Below are 24,841 nucleotides of genomic sequence, written 5' to 3' on the forward strand. Positions count from 1 at the left end.
GCAGTCACGGCATAGTTAGAGGGATTTTTCAACCAAAGAATATGGGTAGAAGCCTAAAAAATTGCTACTCTCAACCTACGTGGATATATCATGTTACCTCTCGGCACCTCAAGTTTCCTCATCTATAAAATGAGGGGTTATATCAACTGATCTCTAAAATTACTTCTAATTCTAAATCTATCATGCTGTGAACTCTTCTTTTTGACCCAATTTTTGTCACATCTGATTTAAATAATGAACCTTCCCATAAGATTGCTACTGTTGAAGTACTGAAATGGAAATATAATAACATAGAAATGAGAATTTAAATTCACTTTTCCACACAAATAATATTTTAATATTATGAATTCTGAAACTTTTGGCAACTAGGAAGCACAGCAAATAGAGTACAGACCATGGGAATAAAAAGGATGTGAATTCAAATCCAGTCTAGATACTTACTAGCTGTGTGACCCTGGGCAAATCACTTAATCTCATTTGCCTTAGTTTCCTCATTTGTAAAAATGTGAGCTAATCAAGAAAATAGCAAACTACCCTAGTATCTTTGTCAGGTAAACTCCAAAATGGGGTCATAAAGAATTGGACACAATTGAAAAAGAACAAATATGAACAATCTGAAACATGATATTAGTATTCAGTTCCTTGTAAATTATGTCTTAAATGGGCTCCTGATAATCTAAACATTATTATTTCTACAAGAATGTATACTGTGAATCGCAAAGAAGTGGTTTATATAAAAGTTGTATAGGGTTCTTGTAAACACTGACCTCCAATGTATTATGTATTATCACAATTAAAATGTGTTAAATGTCTTTTCCAATAGTCATTGTCCTTGCTTTCCAGAATTACTTTGGAATTTTTCTAGTTGGTTTTTTTGAGTTATTGTTGCTGTTTTTGTTTCAATTCCTTGCTTTTATCACAGTATCACAGTCTTCCAAATTTGGAAGGAAAGCAACTCTTGAGGTCATCTATTACTTCTGAGGAGGTAGAAAGGAGGAGAGTTAAGGAGAATCATAATGTTTCACAATAAGAAGATAAAGATACTGCTGATGCTAAAAATCTTCTCACAGAGCCTAGTTGCAAAGTGAGTGAAAAACCTTGATTCTGAGAATAATCAAAATAAGAAATATGTGATATCACTGGAAATTTTTATATTGTGTTGGTGTGCAGTAGGCACTTAATACATGTTTGTTGGAATGAATTGTTTTATTTTAACTATGAGGCACAAAGAGAATATTAGATAAAGGGGCAGTTATATATGAAAAATGATGAATAATTTTGTAGACTTTAGAAAATTTAGAAATCTATGGCTAATTGGACCAGTTATATGGGGAAATAAGTATAAAATGAGTACTATTCCTTGTGAGATTAACAGGGTTCTGCAAGTTAACTCTAGCATTATTTTTGCCTTCTGAAATGCAAATTAGTTTCTCTGAACATGATATCTTGTTTCCACTGACCCAATCAACAAAATGACTATATATTTCAGAAGTTTTCTAAACAAGAATGGGGGAACAACAAATAGGATAATTTGACTGAGGGTAGGATGAAATAAAGCTAAAATGACAATATAGAGAATATAAGGGGCAAAGTTGTAATATGAAAAAAAAAGGCAAAATGGAAAATGGATGGAAAGCCAAAACAATCTAACCTCATAGTTTTGAAATTATAATTGCAAACTTGACCCCAAAAGAAGAAATATAAAAAAATATCTTGGCTTCTTTGAAGAGTTGGGAATCCTCACTATGAAATATTGCATATGATGCAGAACAGTCTTTGTGATGTGATTGTTAGTTTTCTTTTTAATGATCATTAACAAAGTTGGCCAGGGAGGGAAGGAATGAGGAATAAATTGAGAAATATAAATAATATAAAAATAAAGTTACCAGTATAAATTATTTTTTAAAAAGAGAAAAGGTGTTTCTTACTCTTTTGAAGGATAGATTATTGTCAGCAAGGATGCCAGTTTAGTGACTATAATGATTATCTGAAAAAAAAAAGATAATAAAGGTCTCAACTAGGGTTATGACTATCGAAAGGAGGAATTAATGTTACCATTATTATGGAGGTAAAACATATTGGCACAGTTTGGTAACTGATTAGCAGTGGAGAAAGGAGAGAGGGAATACTCAATAAATACAAGGTTTTGAGATGAACAAGATAATGCTAGCATATTGCAAGTGTCACAATCTAAAAGTTAATTATTATGGTCCAGTACCTACTCTTTCATTTGTGAAAGAAAGAAAGAAAGAAAGAAAGAAAGAAAGAAAGAAAGAAAGAAAGAAAGAAAGAAAGAAAGAAAGGAAGGAAGGAAGGAAGGAAGGAAGGAAGGAAGGAAGGAAGGAAGGAAGGAAGGAAAGAAGGAAAGAAGGGAGGGAGGGAGGGAGGGAGGGAGGAAGGGAGGAAGAAAGGAAGGAAGGAAGAAAGAAAGAAAGAAAGAGAAAGAAGAGAGAGAAATGAAGGAAGAGAGAGCGAGAGAGAGAGAGAGAGAGAGAGAGAAAGAGAAAGAGAGGGAAGAAGCTAGAAAGAGAGGAAGAGAGAGAGGAAAGAAGGAAGGGAGGGAGGAAGGAAGGAAGGAAGGAAGGAAGGAAGGAAGGAAGGAAGGAAGGAAGGAAGGAAGGAAGGAAGGAAGGAAAGAAGAAAGAAAGAAAGAAAGAAAGAAAGAAAGAAAGAAAGAGAAAGAAGGAAGGAAGGAAGGAAGGAAGGAAGGAAGGAAGGAAGGAAGGAAGGAAGGAAGGAAGGAAGGAAGGAAGGAAGGAAGGAAGGAAGGAAGAGGAGAGAGAGAACTGGACCCTAAAGAAAGACAGAAAAAAGGAAGGAATAAAGAAGCAAACACACAAAGGAAAGAAGGAAGGAAGGAGAGAAGACCTACAAAGCTATTAGCTTCCCAAGACTCTGGGACTCTCCCAGGTTTTTGTTTTGTTTTGTTTTGTTTTTAGGTTTTTGCAAGGCAAATGGGGTTAAGTGGCTTGCCCAAGGCCACACAGCTAGGTAATTATTAAGTGTCTGAGACTGGATTTGAACAAAGGTACTCCTGACTCCAATGCTTTATTCAATATGCCACCTAGCCACCCCCTCTCCCAGGTTTTTAAGTGAGTTGGAATTACCTTAAATGGTTATATGTATTGTCTCCTGTCCGGGGTCTTCTTCCCCGGACTCCCGAGTGAGCTCCTCAGTGGGCACTGCTTCAGGCGTCCCTGGTGTTTTCCCTCCCCCGGGGATCAGCGAGGAGGGACTCAGGCAGACACTTCTTCAGGAGGCATATGTTTTATTAGGTGCAGAGGGATCCCCCGAATAGCTCAGGGTGATGGCTAATATAGGGGGTTCGTTCTGGGCTGCCACCCCGATCCGCCCCGAGGGCAGAACCTACCACCCGATTGGAGCAATGGACATAGGCCAACCAGGTGAAGCCACTGCTCCCCTTAAGGAACCGTGTCTTCTTTAGATTGGCCTGACCTCACTCTCGGGGAGGTCCTATCCACTCAGGCGGTCAGGGCCGACCCCCGACAGTCTCCTCATTTTCTGGCAGTACCATCTTAAATCATCTAAGACACATGAGAAGAAGGTACCAAAAAATGCTTCCCTATTTTAAAGACCTCAGGGAAGATGATTCCAATATATTTTAGATCATTTTCCCTTGTTTAATAAAATTCACTCTCAGAAACTTTTAATATCAGCTAAATCCTTCTTCTTATACCTTGTTTATTTATTTGTTGGGAGAGGAGGGGTTAAAGTAGTTGATACCATTCTTTATATGATAAAACTCTACAAAGCTGAAGAGCATACTGGTAAATTCTCAACTTTATTTTCCCCATATTTAATCTCAGTTGTCTATCAGGAGATAGGAGGAAAAACATTTCATCTAATTAAATATTTTGATATCAGATGTGGTTTCTTATTCTTATTATTACTTTTAATATCATTATTAAATTCATTTATTGGTAGAGAAATATAAATATTTCAAAAGGATAGTATCTAATCCAAATGCTGTACAATACATAGCAATAAGGATATGATTAGTTGACTGACCCTAGTTTAGCAAAAAATAAAATGCTACCAGATTGTCTGAAGAGGGACTTTAAGCAAGATAACTCTGTGAAAGATTATTCATAAGAAATTGTTCATAAACACAATTCAACACATCAAAACTGGTAGACATGTATAAAATGAAGGAACTCAATAGTTAAAATAATAAATTCCTAAAGAAACATCAGTAAAGAAACTATGGAAATGAGAAAACAATTTCAGAAAAAGATCACTTAAATTATTCATATTTTCAGCATCGTATGGAATTCTTATAAAAAGTGATCATATATTAGTTATTAGGGGACAGAAATATTGCAAATAAGTGTACAAAAGAAGCAATTTTGAAGATGTCATATATAATGCAAAAAAAATCCATTATAATCAGCTCAGGAAACACAAAAGAAAAAGATAGAAATGTACACCTAATAGTGTGAAATAAAATAAAAATTACAAGAAAATGTCCAAAACTTGCTGAGTTGCAGAAATAAATCCTCAGAGAAAAGATGTATTAGGAAAATATAAGGAGAATTGATAAAATGAATATGCAACTAAAAGTTAAAACACTATGAATAAAGAATATAAGAAAAGAAATCCAGTGCCTACTCTTTCAGTTGCATTAGAATATAATATGAATATAAATATAAATATAAATCAACAAGATGAAAATTAACAAGACGAAATTTCAGCAAAACTTTTACAAATAAAAATAAGGATATCCTACTCTACCCAGTAATATGACAACAAAACTGAGAACATAAAGATGAAGAGGATTGCTTTCCAAAATAGAAAACATTCAAATTTACAGAATACTGAATTATGTCATTAATAAATCCAATTTCAGGAAAGAAAATTAAATGTAACAGAACCATCAAATAAAAATCTAAATATTGATCAATATCTCAAAAATTAAAGAAAAATTAAGAATACTATACAAATTATTCTCAAATTGCAAAAGAATGCTTCTTTTATACCAAGATCCAATAATCAGGAAAAATATAGCCTTGATAGCTTAAATAAGGAAGAATAAAACAAAGATAAAAAGCATAAACCCACTTTTAAAAATTTTTGTCAAATAGGCTTCATCAATTTGTCTGAAAAAATAATTCATTATGATTAACTTTAATTTATATAAATGATTAAAGAATGATTCAATATTTTAAATGAGATTTTTAAAACAATATCCAAAACCACATGGTTTTGTCAATAGATAAAGATAAAAGAAATTTTAAAATGAACCACTAATTTATACTAAAAAGCCTACAAAATAAACAAGCAAAGAATGACATTTGTAATTGGGTTAAAAAAAATCATCTGTCTAAAACCAAAACTGGCCTTATTTGCAATGGAAAACACTTGAAGTTTTTCCAGTAAATATAGGATTAACATAAGAATTCCTACTCTCTCTTTTATTAGTCAGTATAGTTCTAGAAATAATAGCAAAAGAAAAAGAAAAGGAAAAAGAAAGACAAAAAGGACTCAAAAAAAACTAACTTTAGTAGCTAGTAAAATTATAGTTTGTTTAGGAAACAATGAAAAGACTGATTGAAGTCTTGGACTACAAAATAGACCATCAAAAAGTAGAGAGATTTTATTTAAAATAACTACAAAATGCATAAAATATTTGGGACACTGCCTACCAAAGCACATTAAATTTTTATATAGATTAAAGTATCAAGTGATCCATAAAGAAATAAAGAACATAAATAGTTGGAGGAATATTTAGTACTCATGGGTATTTTATGTTAGTATAATAAAAATGACAATACTACTAGAGTTAATTTATCAATTTCATATTACGCAAATGTAACTACCAAAAAGATGCTAAGCACAACTACATAAAATAATAATAAAATACATTTTATGAAGTAAATGATCTGTAACATCAAGGAGAAATAATTAACAAAAAAGATAAAAATGATATAATACTTTCAGACCTCAAACTCTAAAACAAAGTAGTGGCAATCAAAATTGTTTTCAACTGTCTAAAAAAGTAAGACAGGACAGGACAGGACAAAGAAGAAAAGAAATAACAGAATTCAATAATCCATATTTGATAAAAACAAATATATATACACATACTTGTATATATGTGTGTGTGTGTGTGTGTGTGTGTGTGTGTGTGTGTTTATTTGTATATTGGTGTTCAAATATACATACACATGTATGGATAAATATATATGAAATGGAGTTTAGGAAGGAAATTCTTATTTGATAAGAAATGCTGAACAAAACTTGAAAGTAGTCTGTCTCAGATGAGTATTTTACAACATAATACACAATACATTAAAAAATTTATTAAATGATTTAAATACAAAAAATCACAGCAAAAATTGGATTAGCAAATCATATTCTTTGTACTGCTATGGAAAGTAGATGAATTCTTAATCAAATTATGGATAGAGATAATTACAAAGATAAAAATGTATAATTTTGTTACCAGAATTTGGAAAGGTTTTATATAAACAAAATTAAATGTATCTAAAATATGAAAAAAATGGCCAATTCAAGGAAAATTTTTGCATCAAATTTCTCAGATTAGGGGCGGCTAGGTGGCATAGTGGATAAAGCACTGGCCTTGGAGTCAAGAGTACCTAGGTTCAAATCCGGTCTCAGACTGATAATAATTACCTACCCATGTGGTCTTGGGCAAGCCACTTAACCCCATTTGCCTTGCAAAAACCTAAAAAAAAAAAATTTCTCAGATTAGCACTTAGTAGTCTCTCTCTCTCTCTCTCTCTCTCTCTCTCTCTCTCTCTCTATATATATATATATATATATATATATATATATATACATATACACACACACACACACACACATATAAAATTTAATAGAAACATGTAAAAACAAAAGCCACTCCCCAATAGTTAAGAAGTAAAAAAGATAGTATTAAATGGGTTATCAATATAGAATTATATACTATTACCTAATATATGAAAGAATCCTACAAAATCATGAAAAATAGGAGAAATGCATTGAGAAAGGGTGAAAGAGTAAATTGTGGGAAATTAAAATTAAGTTTCTAAATAAAATGTTACCTAAATGTAGATCTTTGATCATTGCTAAATGGGAATATATATATATATATATATATATATATATATATATATATATATATATATATATGAGGAAGGGAGTAATGTGCTGAGTCACTAGTCTCATTTTTCCTCCTTCAGAGTCATCTGGGTCCAGCTACCAGATGTGAATCAGGACAACTAAAGAAGGCCCTGGATGCGAGGAAATCAGAGTTAATGTGACTTGTTAAATGTCACACAGGTAGTAATTGTCAAGTGTCTGAGACCAAATTTGGTCCTTCTGCCTCCAGAGCCGATGCTCTATCTATTGCACTTCTTATAAACCAATATAATCTGAAATTATAATTAATACAAAAATTACAGATTTAACTTGAGGAAAAATTATGTTAAATGATTAATAGGTCATTAAAATCATGAAATAATTACAATAAAAGAAAAAATGAGAAAACTCAAGATTTATGGATTACAACAAAAACCCTACTTAAGGGAAATTTTTGCCTCTGTATAATTACATTAAAATATTTTAAAAACAAAATGCAAAAAATTTATATAATTTTTCAAAAGTAGAAACTAAAAACAATAATTTCAAAGTGAGCATAAAGTAGATATTTAAAATTCAAGAGCACTTAAAACTGTTAAAAAAGTTTTTTCAAAAAGTCAATAAAATTTTTCAAATTAACTAATAAAAGAAAGCTAAATAAAAAAGCAAAACAAATGAGAATGGAGATGTCATAGTGAATGGAGAAATAAAGAATATTTATAAATAAGTTGCCAAACTTAATTATATATCAACCTTATATAGGTAACCTTAAGCTAAACTTCTTATAAAAAATAGATCTTCAATATAGATAGGAATAAAGCAGAAGAAATCTATAGTTCAAGATTAATACCACTGATGCAAAATTATTAAGTAAAATTTTCAAAAGGTTTCTATTTCCTGTGACCAGTTTTACTTATTTAAGAAAATTTTATTTGTTAGTTTTAGGAAAATATAAATATTATAATTAATAAAATGTTAAAAATCTGAGCACTATATTCATAAATGTGTATAAAGAAAGAAATTATGAAATATATAGATATATAACAAAATAACTTTAACTCAACATGATTTAAAAGTAAGACCTAAAAGATATATAGGTGATACATTGCATCAAGATCATTTTAAAACAAGACTGCTAATTATCTGCAATATTGTTGAAATCGTGCTAGAAATACTAACACTATATGCAAGCTCTTGCAATAAGGTAAGAAAAAGAATTCAAGGAGATTAGAAAAGCCCAGTGAGAGGCAAATTTATCTCCATTTGTGGATAATATAATAAGTGAATTAGAGAAACTTAAAGATCTTTATAAAATCAAGGTAATCACTAGCTTCAATATAGTAGTTGGATACTAAATAAAGATGCAAAAATAATGATTATATATATATATGTATATACATATATATATATATACTACCAAGCCTCCAAAGGCAAAAATAGGAAGATAAATGCCAATTGATATAACAAAATGCCTTAAATTTCTAAGAACTTATCAAAACACAGATACAAAATCCCATTGATTAAGAAAATAGATTTAAAGAACTAAAATATTAAAATAATGAAGGGATATTTAATGTCTATTACTGGAATATGCCGGGTTAGTTAGGTAAAAAAAAATGGTTAAAATGTTAGACCTGGAAGTCAGGTGGACACCTTCATGAGCTCAAATCTGGCCTCAAACACTAGCTGTGTTTGTCCTGGGCAAGTGACTTAAACCCTGTTTGTCTCAGTGCCTCATCTATAAAATGAGCTAGAAAAGAAAATGTCAAAACCCTCAAGTATCTTTTCCAAGAAACCTCCAAATGAACTCATAAAGGATTGGACAGAACTGATAAAGGACTGAATAACAACAAAAATGGGGCATAAAACCATTATAATACAAAGGACAGTGTGCAAACAACTCTTCAAATTAGCATTATGCTGACTGAATAACCAAATGAATACTTTAAAGTATTCACAAAATTCATTTGAGGAAGTAAAGTTTCAAAAGTTATCAAATAATATAAAGAAAATGTACTAAAAAGAGAAGCTTAAGTTAGAACTTTCCTCTTCAAATCAGTAGCTAGTAAATCTATGTCTAGAAATGCAGAAAGGTAGATTAGTAGAATAAAAACAGAATACATAAGTCCTAGAAATAATGACTCATGTGGTTTAGATTTTGTTAAATCCTACAGAAAGGATTCGATTGAAAAAGAACTTCAGAAAAGTAGATAGATATAGATATTAAAACAAACTGATAAATGTCTCATCAAATAGACAAATATTCATAAATAATTAAGTATATAAATGTATATGCATACATTTATACAATGATTCATTTCGTTAGTATTTATACAATTTAGCATAATAAATTCTGAGATGCTAAATTAAATATTTTAATCGCACTAGGAAAATTGGAAAAGTGCAGCATTATATATTTCATAATTATACAAATGAGCATTCAGATATATAATAGGACTCTGCTTCCTATTCAGAGCATATACACATGCACATATACACACACACACACACACACACATACATATTACATCATGAGTTCTAGTCATCTAAGATGAGAGAGATGGTTTATTCATTCATTCATTTATTTGTTTGTTTATTATGTATTTATTTCTTTGTTTTTTTATTTCTTTGTTTGTTTAGGTTTTTACAAGGGGTTAAGTAGCTTGCCCAAGGCCCCATAGCTAGGTAATCATTAAGTCTCTAAGGCCAGATTTGAACCCAGGTACTCCTGACTCCAGGGCCAGTACTCTATCCACTGTGCAACCTAGCCACCCCTAAGGTGGAATTTTGATTGACTGGAAAGCTATCATTGGACTGCATTTTGCCTCAGGTGGGAAAAGACTGTGGTTTCTTCCTCACCCAGAGATTTCTCATTTTGGATAGTTAGTGCCTTTGAAATCAACAGAGATCAAGATAAGAATTCCCTGACTTTATTCATTCAAACAAATTATATCTACTTTCCATTGTGGACTATATAAATTGACTTTTTTTCTGTCACTCTGACTTCCTAAAATTATTTTTGTCATCATCTTTTCTGTATAAATCCATTATGTCTTTGAAAAAGAATTGACATGGTGATGTTTTTCAAAAATAAAAAACTTTCACTTACTATTTATTGTAAATAACTTCCTAAAAGACCTACTGCTGAAATATATTTCCATATCATTTTTCTTTGCTCTGCAGGCCTAAACCAGTTTGTCATTTTTATTGTTGCTGACATTTGCATTAGAAAGCTAAAACATTTGAGTTTGAAAAGGAACATACACAACAAAAAAAAGCCCTCATAAACTGTAAAATGAGAAAAGTTTAAATAGTTTCTTAAAGGTTAAACATTTCTTCCACCATCTTCTCTTCCTTATTTTCATTGTTTTTTTATTTCATTTGTTTGGGGACAGAGATGTGAGGTTGTTATTGTGTTTTATGGAATGGTTTCTTATTGATTTTATTTTATAATAACCAATTTAAAGATGATCTGTTCTGCAATTTCTAGTTGTATACATGCTACTCCTGCCAAAGGGTAACTTTCATGCAGAGATACAGAAAACTGTAATATAATATAGTTAATTCAGAGTACAATATAACCCAAACTTAAAAACCTCTATGTGTGGCAGTACACAAATCCTCCTCCTTTCCACATTTTCATAATACCAGGAAATGGTGAATCTAGAGTATCATGGACTCAAATTGTTCTTTATTATTTGCTAGAATGAGGTAGAGAGTTTGAGTTGCACCTAGAATGGAACAATAGGAAACTTTTTTGTTTTGTTTTGTTTTTTTCAGCAAACCTGTTTCTCCAAAGTGATAACAGTCAGTGAGTAGAAAAAAACTCTGAAATGGAGAAGTAAAGAAAATCTCCTTATATAAAGATAATGCTATTGACAATCTTATTCAATCTTTGTTCCCTACCAGAATGTTTGCTTTTACCGGAAACAGCTTTCTATAAATAAAATTATCTGTTGAATTCTGATATTAAAAAACATGAACTAAGTATTGAAATTCCTATCTAAATTGAGCAATATTTCAATATTAGTTTTTTCCATTCAATAAAAGCATCAATACAATTTTTCTTCTATGTATATAAATATAAATATATATATATATATTTATGTATGTAAATATATATATATATATATATATATATATCTTAAAATTATCAAATATTTTGTCCAGTATTCTTATGTTGTAAAATACATTAGACAAACTATCTTCTTTGATCTTATGGCTCTGAGAGATAGGCACAATTATTATCCATATTTTACAGATCAGATTGAGAGGGGTTAATTTCAACACTTGGTCAAACTCATGCCTTTATGTATCATGCCTGTGTTCTTCTGATGGAACATATCAGTAGAATATGTTTCTCAAATATGTAAAAAGTTTTATGATTATTGTAACTTATTTGTTTTTGATGATTGTTGTGTTTACTAAATCACTTTTTCCCTGTTTCCTCATTTAATCTTTAAGAAATAATGATGAAAAAAATTTTTAAAAGGAATAATGGTAATGTATGGGGGGAAAAGAGGATTTGTATTCAAGAAGAAAAATATGTAGTCAAAAGTTCCAAAATAGCAATAGAATAAGTTTTTTAAAAAAAGTTTAGTCCTGCTAAACCATAGCTCCCTTTTACCATAAAAGTAAGTTATACATTTGTCTTAATGCAAACTTTCACTGTGACCTTTTACCATATTTTCATGCTGGTCACACATAAAGCTGACTAAAAATGTCTTTATCTCAAGAGAGAATCATTCTTTTCCTGTCAGCTGTTTACCTATAGATTGTTTTTATCGTTAAAATTTAAATGTGATTTCTGTTTTGTAAAATGAAAAATGAATTCAGGATCATTTTTTTTGCACCTGACAAATTACTTAAGACAATGTCATTTAATAATTGTCTCTGATAGAGGTTTCAGGGTATGTTTCTTAGATATGAGTCCTAAGTGAATTCTACACTGAGTCTTTGTTAATGGTTCCTCAGTCTAAAAAAATGATCCAAAATGAATCAGCCCATTAATAACATAATAACAGCATTAATAAACTGTTAGCCAATCATTTTATATTAGTAACTACTCCTGCTTATCAATTAAATTAAAATATTCCATGCAGTTGATACTGATTAATGCATCAATGTGATGGATATATTTTAAAAATAAATATAGAGAAAAGCAGTACACTGTTAAAAAATATATAATATAACTCCTTCCCTCCCCACCCCTAACCCCTAAAAAATGGAATGAAAATGTGATCACAGAAATAAGTATGCAAAGTATTTGTTCTAATGTACCACAAGAATCTGTGCCATGTTCAATATTTGAGGGAGGAAAACTGATTCATTTTTAAAAAATGAATATTTCCCTCAAATAAAAGCTGAGAGCACTTTACAAATAGTCTCCTATTATCTGATTTGAGCTTCACAATAATCCTTTGAGGCCATAAATTTTATTTTAAAAATGAGGAAATCGAGGCTTATATTTTGCTGTGCTTTTTCATTTATATAAAAAATAAAACTTATTAAAAAAGAGAGTTTAGGTATCTCCTCTTAGTCATATAGCTAATATATATATATATATATATATATATATATAGCTAATATATATATATATATATATATATATATATATATATATATATATATATATACCTGAAGTAGAATTGGAAATCAGATCCCAGAATGAGCTTATTAATTCTGATCTCACCACCATGCTTCTGGAGACTACCTCCATCACTCTCCTCTTCCCTCTAATTGGAAGACTGAATGTAAGGTGCCAATCTCCTGATAAATCTTTCCTTTTTGTAGGTCAGAAATTGGACTTTCTGTTCACTTTACTTTGCAGCTGTTGCTCTATCTGGTTTCATATGCTCAGAATAAGATGTCCGCAGCACAGTTCTCCTTGATCCCTTCTTGCCTCTTCCTCCATTAGACTGTAAGCACCTTGAAGGCAGACACTTAGCATGCTTTTTCCTTATTTGTACTTCAGCACAGAACTTGGTAAACAGTAGGTGATTAATAAATGTCTATGGGATTAAATTGAAAAGCAAGGCTGGCATTCAGCATGCTTTTCTCTATATATTTGGTTTTGTCCTTAGTTATTGAAGAAGATCAAAATGATGTGTTAGAAACAATTTACACTCTGTTCTACTGTGGCTGATCAGACCAATATGAACTTGGAATGCTCTACCACAGGTTGCTCACAAATAGCCTATATAAACACTAACTTACAATGTCATGTTTCCTTTGAGCTGCTTCAGTTCTGTCTTCCTCATAGAGCACAGCACCCTCTCTGACTAGGGCATGCTTTTATGTTGCATAATCAATTCCATACTTCTTAAGATCGACCTTCAGAGTGCCTTTGTATCATTTCTTCTGACCCTGCTGATCTCCAGTCATCTTGATTTATATCTGGACACTGGACCCAAATGGTTCTGGAGGAAAAAGTGAAGCTGGTGACAGCACTCACTCAAATCGAATTCATGGGTCTGTCAAGGCATCATTTCCCTGATGTCATTCATGGCCTTCTTCAATAATGAAAGACCAACAACAAATAAAACTCTGACCCTGCAGTGAGCACTTGTCCTGTGTGAGATTTCCATAAAATAGTCCTTTTGGCATGCATACATTTGGCATTCCAAACAATGTGGTCAGTCCACTGTAGTTGTGCTCTCTCTAATAATGGTTGAATGCTTAGCACTTTAACTTAATGACCCAGTGTCTGATATCTTCTCCTGCCAGGTGATCTTCAAAATCTCCCTGAGACAATGTAAAGAGAAGTGATTCAGTTTCTTGCCATGACACTGATCTATATGGTCCAGTTTCATATCAGCAGTGAGGTTAACCCAGTGATTCTGTAGTTCATTGTTTGATAGTCTAGTACCTCTTCTCTCCCACAATTTTTTTGAAACCTCCCAAACACAGAGCTAGTTTTGGCAATGCATGTGTCAGCTTCATTATCAGTGTGTACCTTCCTGGAAAGCACACTGCCAAGGTAAATATATATGGGTATATATCTATATCTATCTACTGCCTTTCTATCTAGACATATAGATAGATGAGCAATAATTAAGAAAAATATTTTTTCTATATGACAGACTATAACTTATTAAAATGAAATTAAATAGAAAGTAAAATGTTATCAGTATGAAGTGTATACATACATACCAGGTGCCTATAATGAGAGGAACTGCTCAAAGTGAATTGAGGGTATCCAAAATCACCCACACTGGATTTTGAAAAAATTGATTGACAAAACAGGATTCAGAAAGTTTCTGAAAGGAAGGAAGAAGGATCTTGGTGAACTTCCATCAATAGAGAAAATCAGTCATGGGTTTGTGAACGGGACAGTCAAACGATGGGGAAAGAAGCCAAGGAGAATAAGCTTAGTCAAAGCAAAGGAAATGGGAAAAAGAAGAGAACATTTTTATCTGTGGCTATAATAACTTATGGATTGCCCTTTGTTTCCTAAAAGATTTTTTGTTCCCCCATGAAAATTTGGCATTCCTTTTTGGTTTTGAGAAAGACTTTTTCATCTCTAGTACTAACATTCATGTAATCAGATAAAAGGCAGGAATGATTCACACAATGTACCTGCTGCTTTCGCAAATTGGCCTCTTACCCTTGAAAGTTGTATCTTTGCTATTAATAAGGCAAGAAAAGCTGCAAAGAAAAAAGCTTTCCTATTACCCTGTCTTCACATTGAAGGTCAGAATACATTTGCTACACTCCCTCTTCTTTCTAAGACTAAAAGTTTTTGTTGTCCCTATCCCCTACCTAAAGGAGGTCATTGAATGAGAAATAACATAGAAATGGAAGAAAACCTTTTGACTGAAATAATTCTTAACAAAAATCACAGTTGTAATGAACTAGTAAGAAATATCTATGCCAATATAGACATAATATATACATGTGTGCAGGTACATATGCATGTACATTTATAAATTTATATGTATCTACATATATATATGCACATGTTTGTATCTGCAAGACATCTGAGAGGAAAAATAAAACATCATATATGGTAATTGGACATGATTTTTTCAAATGTTTTGAAAATGAAAATTACTGAATATTTTTATTACACTATATATGAATGATCATTGCATCTGAAGAGCAAATTAACTTTCCTGAAATGTATTATTTTCTATTGAAATTAAATTTCCAACTGGAGTGCATCAATACAAAAGGCATGAAAATAGAATTATTCTAAATATCCTTCGGTAAGTATTTATTGAACACATATGGAGCCCAAAGCAGGGTCACAAGTATTAAATGTATTAAATTTTAATACAAGGTATCACAAAAGTCAATGCAGTTTTAAGCTATGAAAACTTAGATATGATATATAAATCTTATGAACTTCAAAACATCTTGATATTTATATACAGATATATGCAAGTATATATATGTATGTATATATATATATATATATATATATATGCATGTAGTATGCATACTTGAACCCTTACGCATGTATAGCCCTTGCCTTGAGGGAACTTACATTATTTTTTAAATTTGACAGAAAAGCTTCAGTATAATATTTCTACTGGCTTTCTCCTTGAGTTCAGGATTTTATCTTATGCAACTCTTAAGTTGCATACATAGCTTTGCTTATAATAAGCATTCCACAAAATTTTGCTGGATAAAAGAATCAATGTCTGGCCCAAATTATTTTGGTTTTGTTTTTCATGCAGATCCAAATGTATGAGAACATGATCTTCAAAACATAAATGGTCTTTTCAGGCACCATATTCCTATCCGGTTCCTCTTTCTCACCAGTTTCCCTTCTCCACCCTTCCTTCACAAAGCTACCAAAGTAATCTTTGTAATGAACATATTGTTACTCCCTTGTACAAGGTCTTCAATTGTTGATAGTAAAAAAAAAGAGGAGAAATTTCTTGACCTCTACTGGATGATTCCAACCCTGCTTTCTTTCTTTTTTTTTTTTTTTTTTGTTTTTGCAAGAGAATAGGATTGAGTGACTTGCTCAAGGGTCACATAGCTATGTAATTATTAAACATCTGAGGCTGGATTTGAACTCAGAACCTCCTGACTCCAGGGCTGGTGCTCTAGTCACTGCACCACCTAGCTGCCCTTTAGCCCCTCTTTCTAACCTTACTTCATAATATCCTGTTCCCTTCCCCTCATGAACTCAGCATTCTATCCAAAGTACACTGTTGGTTATCATCATATCTGGTTCTTCAGTTAATGAATCTTGGGATTTCTTTCAGGGTGATCTCAATGCCTGAAATTCACTTGTCTCTCAGCTTTGTTACATATTAGTGGAAAACAAAAAAAGTTCCTTAAACATAAGGACAGTCTTTTTTTTTCATTTCTGCTTCTAACATTAAAAATGGTTTAGTGAAAGGCCCACATTATTTGGTACAAAGAAAACACTCAATATATATTTGTTGAATTGAATAATTATCTTTACCATCTTGTCTTATGAGCTATTACAAGCAATAAATTGACAGCCTATCTGCTTCAGTATTCACTTTAACTAGTTTAATCATTGACAACATTTGAAAGCTCCTTATCAGGTACTGAAGATACCAAGACAGAAATCAAACAGGCTCTGGTCACAGGACTTTCTACTCATCCTTAAGTACAATTCAATTAATATTAAATCATGTAATGCAGGGAAAAAAGTATATTCCTTTCTATCCCTATTCAATTTCCTCCATAGGTCTATCATATCTAAGTTTTCAAACAATCTATTTACCTCCTTAACTTACTTCTTATTTATTTTATGATTAGATTTATCTAAATCTGAGATTACTAGGTTGAGGTCTCCCACTAGGAGAGTTTTGCTATCTATATCTTCCTGTGGTTCTTTCAACTTCTCCTTTAAGAATTTGGATGCTGGGGGCAGCTAGATGGTGCAGTGGATAGACCACCTGCCCTGGAGTCAGGCGTACCTGTGTTCAAATCCGGCCTCAGACACTTAATAAGTACCTAGCTGTGTGGTCATGGGCAAGCTACTTAACCCCATTGCCTAGCAAAAACTAAACAGAAAAAAAAAGAATTTGGATACTGTATCATTGAGTGCATACATATTTAGCATTGAAATTACTTTATCGTGTATGGTACCTTTTAGGAGGATATAGTTTCCTTACTTATCTCTTTTAATTAGATCTATTTTTGCAGCCGCTTTGTCTGAGATAAGGATTGCTACCCCTGCTTTTTTCACTTCAGTTGCAACAAAATATATTTTTCTCCAACCTTTTACCTTTATTCTATATGTATCTCTATGCTTCAAATGAGTTTCTTGTAAACAGCATATTGTAGGATTCTGGTTTTAATCTACTCCACTATTCACGTATGTTTTAAGGGAGAGTTCATCCCACTCACATTCAAAGTTATAATTACTAACTCTTTATTGATCTCCATGCCAACTTCTGTTTCCATTTTTCCACTTTTTCCTCTTTATCTGTATTTCCCAGTGTTTTGTTTCTGAATACCTTCAGCGTGTTTACCCTCTTATATCAACCCCCTCCCCTTTCTTTCCCCTTTCCCTTTCCCTCCTCTTTCCTTCCTTCTTTTAGTTCCCCTTTTATCTCCCCCTTCCCATCTCCCCCTCCCCTTTTCCCTTTTTAATGCTTGAAAGGTAAGAGAAGTTTCTTAACTTAACTGAGTGTGTCTAAGTTAACTTCATTTTTTTCATTTTTTAAATTTATTTTTATTAAAGATATAATTTGAGTTTTACAATTTTCCCCCAATCTTGCTTCCCCCCCCCCCCACCAAAAGCACTCTGTCAGTCTTTTCTTTGTTTCCATGTTGTACCTTGATCCAAATTGGGTGTGATGAGAGAGAAATCAAATCCTTAAAGAGAAGAGAAGTCTAAGAGGTAACAAGTTCAGACAATAAGATAACCGTTTTTTTTTTTTCCTAAATTAAAGGGAATAGTCCTTGCACTTTGTTCAAACTCCACAGCTCTTTATCTGGATACAGATGGCACTCTTTTGCAGACAGCCCAAAATCGATCCCGATTGTTGCACTGATGGAATGAGCAAGTCCTTCAAGGTTGAACATCACTCCCATGTTGCTGTTAGGGTGTACAGTGTTTTTCTGGTTCTGCTCATCTCACTCAGCATCAGTTCATGCAAATCCCTCCAGGTTTCCCTGAAATCCAGTCCCTCCTGCTTTCTAATAGAACAATAGTGTTCCATGACATACATATACCACTATTTGCTAAGCCATTCCCCCATTGAAGGACATTTACTGGATTTCCAATTCTTTGCCACCACAAACAGGACTACTATAAATATTTTTGTACAAGTAATGTTTTTACCCTTTTTCCTCAACTGTTCAGGGTATAGACCCCGTAGTGGTATTGCTGGGTCAAAGGGCATGCATATTTTTTTGCCCTTTGGGCATAGTTCCAAATAGCTCTCCAGAAGGGTTGGATGAGTTCACAGCTCCACCAACAGTGTAATAGAGTTCCTGATTTCCCACATCCCTTCCAACAATGATCATTATCCTTCCTGGTCATACTGGCCAATCTGAGAGGTGTGAGGTGGTACCTCAGAGAAGCTTTAATTTGCATTTCTCTAATGATTAATGATTTAGAGCATATTTTCATATGGCTATGGATTACTTTGATCTCCTCACCTGTAAATTGCCTTTGCATATCTTTTGACCATTTGTCAATTGGGGAATGGCTTTTTGTTTTAAAAATGACTCGGTTCTCTGTATATTTTAGAAATGAGTCCTTTTACAGAATCATTAGTTGTAAAGATTGTTTCCCAATTTACTAAATTTTTTTTTATCTTGGTTACAATGGTTTAATCTGTGCAAAAGCTTTTTAATTTAATGTAATTGAAATCATGCAATTGGTATTTGGTGATGTTCTCCAACTCTTCCTTAGTCATAAACTGTTCCCCTTTCCATAGATCTGACAGGTAGACTAGTCCTTGATCTTCTAATTTGCTTATAGTATTGTTTTCTATGTCTAAGTCCTGTAACCATTTGGATCTTATCTTGGTAAAGGGTATGAGGTGTTTGTCTAATCTAAGTTTCTTTCATACTAACTTCCAATTATCCCAGCAATTTTTATCAAAGAGGGAATTTTTATCCCAATGTCCAAACACTTTGGGTTTATCAAACAGCAGATTACTATAATGATCTCCTGTTTTTACACCTAGTCTATTCCACTGGTCCACCACTCTATTTCTTAGCCAATACCAAACAGTTTTGATGACTCAGGCTTTATAATATATTTTTAGATTGGGTAGGGCTAAGCCACCTTCATTTGCACTTTTTTTCATTAAGCTCCTGGCAATTCTTAACTTTTTATTTCTCCATATGAATTTACTTACAATTTTTTCTAACTCATTAAAGTAATTTTTGGGGATTTTTATTGGTAGGGCACTAAACAGATAGTTTAGTTTTGGTAGAATTGTCATTTTTAATATATTAGTTCTACCTATCCATGAGCAGTTGATATTTGCCCAGTTATTTAAATCTGATTTAATTTGTGTGAGAAGTGTTTTATAATTGTTTTCAAAAAGATTCGGAGTCTGTCTTGGCAAATAGACTCCCAAATATTTTATATTGTCTGAGGTTACTTTGAATGGGATGTCTCTTTCTAACTCTTCCTACTGTTTCTTGCTAGATATATATAGAAAAGGTGAGGATTTATGAGGGTTTATTTTATAACCTGCAAATTTGCTAAACTTGCTAATTGTTTCCAGTAGCTTTTTAGATGATTTCTTGGGATTCTCTAGGTAGACCATCATGTCATCTGCAAAGAGTAAGAGTTTTATCTCTTCCTTCCCAATTCTAATTCCTTCAATTTCTTTTTCTTCTCTAATTGCTGATGTTAACATTTCTAATACAATATTGAATAGTAGTGGTGATAATGGGTACCGTTGTTTCACCCCTGATCTTATTAGGAATGCCTCTAGCCTCTCCCCATTGAATATAATGCTTGTTGATCGTTTCAGATAGATACTGCTAATTATTTTAAGGAACAGTCCATTTATTCTTACACTCTCTAGTGCTTTTAATAGGAATTGATGCTGCATTTTGTCAAAAGCTTTTTCAGCATCTATTGATATGATCATATGATTTCTGATGGGTTTGTTGTTGATATAAATGAGTATACTAACAGTTTTCCTAATATTGAACCAACCCTGCATTCCTGGAATAAATCCTATTGGTTCATAATGTATTATCCTAGTGATGACTTGTAATCATTTTGCTAAGATTTTATTTAAGATTTGTTCATCTATATTCATCAGGGAAATAGGTCTATAATTTTCTTTCTCTGTTTTAATTCTTGCTGGTTTAGGTATTGGTTTCATAGAAAGAGTTAGGCAGAGTTCCATCTTTCCCTATTTTTCCAAAGAGTTTATATAGGATTGGAACCAATTGTTCCTTAAATGTTTGGTAGAATTCACTTGTGAATCCATCAGGCCCTGGAGATTTTTTTTAGGGAGTTCAATAATGGTTTGTTGAATTTCTTTTTCTGAGATAGGGTTGTTTAGGTATTTAATCTCTTCTTCATTTAACCTGGGCAACTTATTTTTTGTAAATATTCATCCATTTCACTTAGATTATCAAATTTATTGGCATAGAGTTAGGCAAAATAATTTTGAATTATTACTTTAATTTCCTCCTCATTGGTAGTGAGTTCACCTTTTTCATTTATGATACTAGCAATTTGGTTTTCTTCTTTCCTTTTTTTAATCAAATTGACCAGAGGTTTATCAATTTTATTGGTTTTTTTCATAATACCAACTTTTGGTTTTATTTATTAATTCAATAGTTTTTTTGCTTTCAATTTTATTAATTTCTCCTTTAATTTTTACAATTTCTAATTTGGTATTTAATTGGGGATTTGTGATTTGTTCTTTCTTTAATTTTTTTTAGTTTCAGGTTTAGTTCATTGATTTCCTCTTTCTCCAATTTATTCATATAAGCATTTAGAGCTATAATATATCACCTGAGAGTCACTTTGAGTGAATCCCATAGGTTTTGGTATCTTGTTTCATTATTATCATTATCCAGGATAAAATGGTTAATTTTTTCTATAATTTGTTTTTTGGTCCACTCATTTTTTAAAACGAGGTTATTCAGTTTCCAATTTATTCTGGGTTCATATCTCCTTGGCCCATTATTGCATGTAACTTTTATTGCATTGTGATCTGAGAAAGATATATTCACTATTTCTGCCTTTCTGCAATTGATCATTAGGTTTTTATGTACTAGTACAAGGTCAATTTTTATGTAAGTTACATGTACTGCAGAGAAAAAGGTATATTCCTTTCTATCCCCATTCAGTTTCCTCCATAAGTCTACCATATCTAATTTTTCTAACAATCTATTTACCTCCCTAATTTCTTTCTTGTTTGTTTTATGATTCAATTTATCTAGATCTGATAGAGGGAGGTTGAGGTCTCCCACTAGTAGAGTTTTGCTGTTTATGTCTTCCTGTAGTTCTTTCAGCTTCTCCTCTAAAAATTTGGGTGCTGTCCCACTGGGTGCATATATATTCAATATTGAAATGACTTTATTGTCTATGGTACCTTTTAGGAGGATAAAGTTTCCTTTCTTATCTCTTTTAACACTATCTATTTTTGCTGCTGCTTTGTCTGAGATAAGGATTGCTACCCTGCTTTTTTTTTACTTCAGGTGAAGCAAAATATATTTTGCTCCAACCTTTTACATTTACTCTATATGTATCTCTCTGCTTCAAATGAGTTTCTTGTAAGCAGCATATTGTAGGATTCTGGTTTTTAATCCACTCTGCTATTTGCTTACATTTTAAGGGAGAGTTCATCCCATTCACATTCAGGGTGATGATTACTAATTCTTTATTGCCCTCCATGCTATCTTCCCTCTGTTTGTATTTTCCCCCTTCCCCCCCTTTAGCCACAATCCCCAGTATTTTGTTTCTGAATACCCCCCCTTCAGTGTGTTTGCCCTCCTATATCACACCCTCCCCTTTCTTTCCCCTCTCCCTTTTTCCCTTTTCCCTTCACTTCCTTTTGTTATTTCCCCTTATTTCCCCCACTCCCCTTCCCTTTCTCTGTCACCCCCCTCCCCTTTCCCCCTTTTAATACTTGAAAGGTTAGATGTTTTTTAAATTAACTGAGTATGTGTAGGTTGACTTTAAGCCAAGTCTGATGAGAAGAACATTCAGGTGTTTCTGCTCTGCTCTCTTCTTCCCATCTATTACCATAGGTTTTTTTGTACCTCTTAGTGTAATGAGATTTACTCCATTCAGTCCCCTCCCTCCTCCTGTCTCTTAGGGAGGTAGTGTTTTTTTAAGATCATTCTATCTAAGTCAAAGAAAATTCTGAGTGTCTGTCCCTTCTAATTTAGTATATTCTATCGAATGGAGTCAAAATTCCTGAGACTTATTAGAGTCTTTCTCCCAAGTGGGATTAAAGCCAGTTACATCCCATTAGATAGCAGTCTCATGGATAGGTCATGCACGTCCATCATTTCTGGCTAGGTAAATTCTCTCTGTTAGAGTTACATTTCTCAAGATTCACGAGAATCTTCTTCCCCCCCCCCCCCATGCTGGGATATAGCCAGTTTCAACTTACTAGATGGCATTTTTTTTCCTTTTTTTTTCCTTTTACCACCCCCCCCCTTTTTTTCTTTTACCTTTTCATGTGTCTCTTGAACCTCCTGTTTGATGTCCAAATTTTCTGTTTAAGAAACAGAAAATTTTAAATTTTCTGTTAAAATTTTCTGGTCTTTTCATCAGAAATTTTTGGAATTCTTCCATTTCTTTAAATGTCCATCTTTTTCCCTGGAAGAGAAGGCTCAGCTTTTCAGGAAAGTAGATTATTGGCTGCATGCAAGCTCCTGTGCTCTTCGAAATATTTCGTTCCAGGATCGTCGATCCCTTAAAGTTGATGCAGCCAGGTCCTGCATGATCCTTACTGTGGCTCCTTGATATTTAAATTGTTTCTTTCTGGCTACTTGCAGGATTTTCTCTTTTATCTGATAGTTCTGGAGTTTGGCCACAACATTCCTTGGTGTTTTCATTTTAGGATCTTTTTCTGGTGGGGATCAATGTACTCTTTTAATAACTACTTTGCCCTACAATTCTATGATATCAGGGCAGTTTTCCATCACTAGATCCTGTAATATTAATCCAGGCTTTTTTTTTTCTCTTCAATGTTTTCAGGAAGTCCTATAATTTTCAGGTTGCTCCTCCTCGCTCTATTCTCAAGGTCAGTGGTTTTGTTGATGAGGTATTTTACATTTGCTTCTATTTTTTGATTTTGTTTAACTACTCTTGCTGTCTCATGGAGTCCTTAGTTTCTGTAGACTCCATTCTTTTTTTGGGGGAGGAGTTTTCTTCATTGACCTTTTGCAACTCCTTTTCCAATTGGTCAATTCTACTTTTGAAAGAGCTTTCCATTTGACCAATTGAGTTTTGAGAGAATTAATTTCTTTTTGCATTTGCTCATTTGAGGATCTGAGAGAATTATTCTCATTTTGTATTGGTCCAATTGATGATCTGAGAGATTTATTCTCCTTTTGTGTTTGTCCAATTGTACTTTCTAAGGTTTTGTTTTCTTGTTGCAAGGTATTAATTGTCTCTCCCCAATTTTTAAACTCCTTCCTTATTTCTTCAAGCTAGTCTTTCTGTGCTGGAGGCCAGATTGTATTCTCCTCATAGGTTCCAGGTCTCTCTGAGTTGGGGTCTTTCCCTTCCAGGAATTTTTCTATGGATCCACCTTTCTGCTGACCCTTCTTCATTATGCTAAGACCTTGAGTTGGTGGGGGGATGGTTCACCTGGGCCTGGGATCGCTAAAGGCTTTACTCACTGAGTGCAGTTTCTCTGGCTGGCCAGTAGGAGGTGCTGGTTTCTTTCTCTGGAGTGTCTGTGACCTTGGTTGAGAGGCCCTCTCCCTTTGCTTGAAGGGAGGTGTTGGAGCTTTTGAATTCTTTTTCCTTCAATCAATGGTGGGCTTTACCCTGGCCTGAGGTCATTCCTCATCTGGGCTGGTTCTTCTGCTCACATACCTGGGCCTGAGGCTGAAGTAGTTTGTATTTGTTTGTTTAGGAAGAGGCCTCAGTGCAATGGAGGCTGGACTCAGAGTTTCTCAGACCTGAGGATCCCAGGGATGGTGTCAGCAGCTCTCCTGCACCAGAACTCTCCCCCAAGCCCGGTCCCCAAGCTCCAGGGGGACAGCATGAACACCAGTGCCTCTGCTTCCCCATGGACCCAAGCCCCTTTCATCCAGCCCCACCGCTGATCCAGCAGGTCCAGTTCCTGGGCCCTCAGACTCCCGGTTCCAATTCAGCTGTTAATCTGGCTGATCCAGGGCTGATCCTCCCTCTGAGACCAGACTCACCCACCTGAATTTGGCCAAAGCTGCTGTGGGAGACAAATCCTGAGGTAGATGTTCTTTCTCCTGGCTTTACTTTCTGGGTTTTGTGGGTTGGATTTCTTTTAAGAGGTTTGTTTCATGTGGTAGATGGGGAAGAGATCAGGAGACTTTAGAACTGTGCCTGTCTTCTCTCCTCCATCTTGGCCTGAAGCCTAAGTTAACTTTAAGACAAGGCTGAAGAGACCAAGATTCAAGCAGCTCTCACCTCCTCCCTTCTTCCCTTCAATTACAATAGCTCTTTTGCACTTCTTGATGTAATGAGATTTACCCCATTCAGTCTCCCTCCATCTTCCCTTGTCCTTACTATCCCCTTTTTAAGGAGGTATTGTTTTTAAATCATTTTGTCTGAGGCACAGAAAAGTTATGAGTTTCCATCACTTCTGGCTAGGTATAT

The sequence above is a fragment of the Macrotis lagotis genome, chromosome X (genome assembly GCF_037893015.1).
Source record: "Macrotis lagotis isolate mMagLag1 chromosome X, bilby.v1.9.chrom.fasta, whole genome shotgun sequence".
In the NCBI taxonomy this organism is placed as follows: Eukaryota; Metazoa; Chordata; class Mammalia; order Peramelemorphia; family Peramelidae; genus Macrotis; species Macrotis lagotis.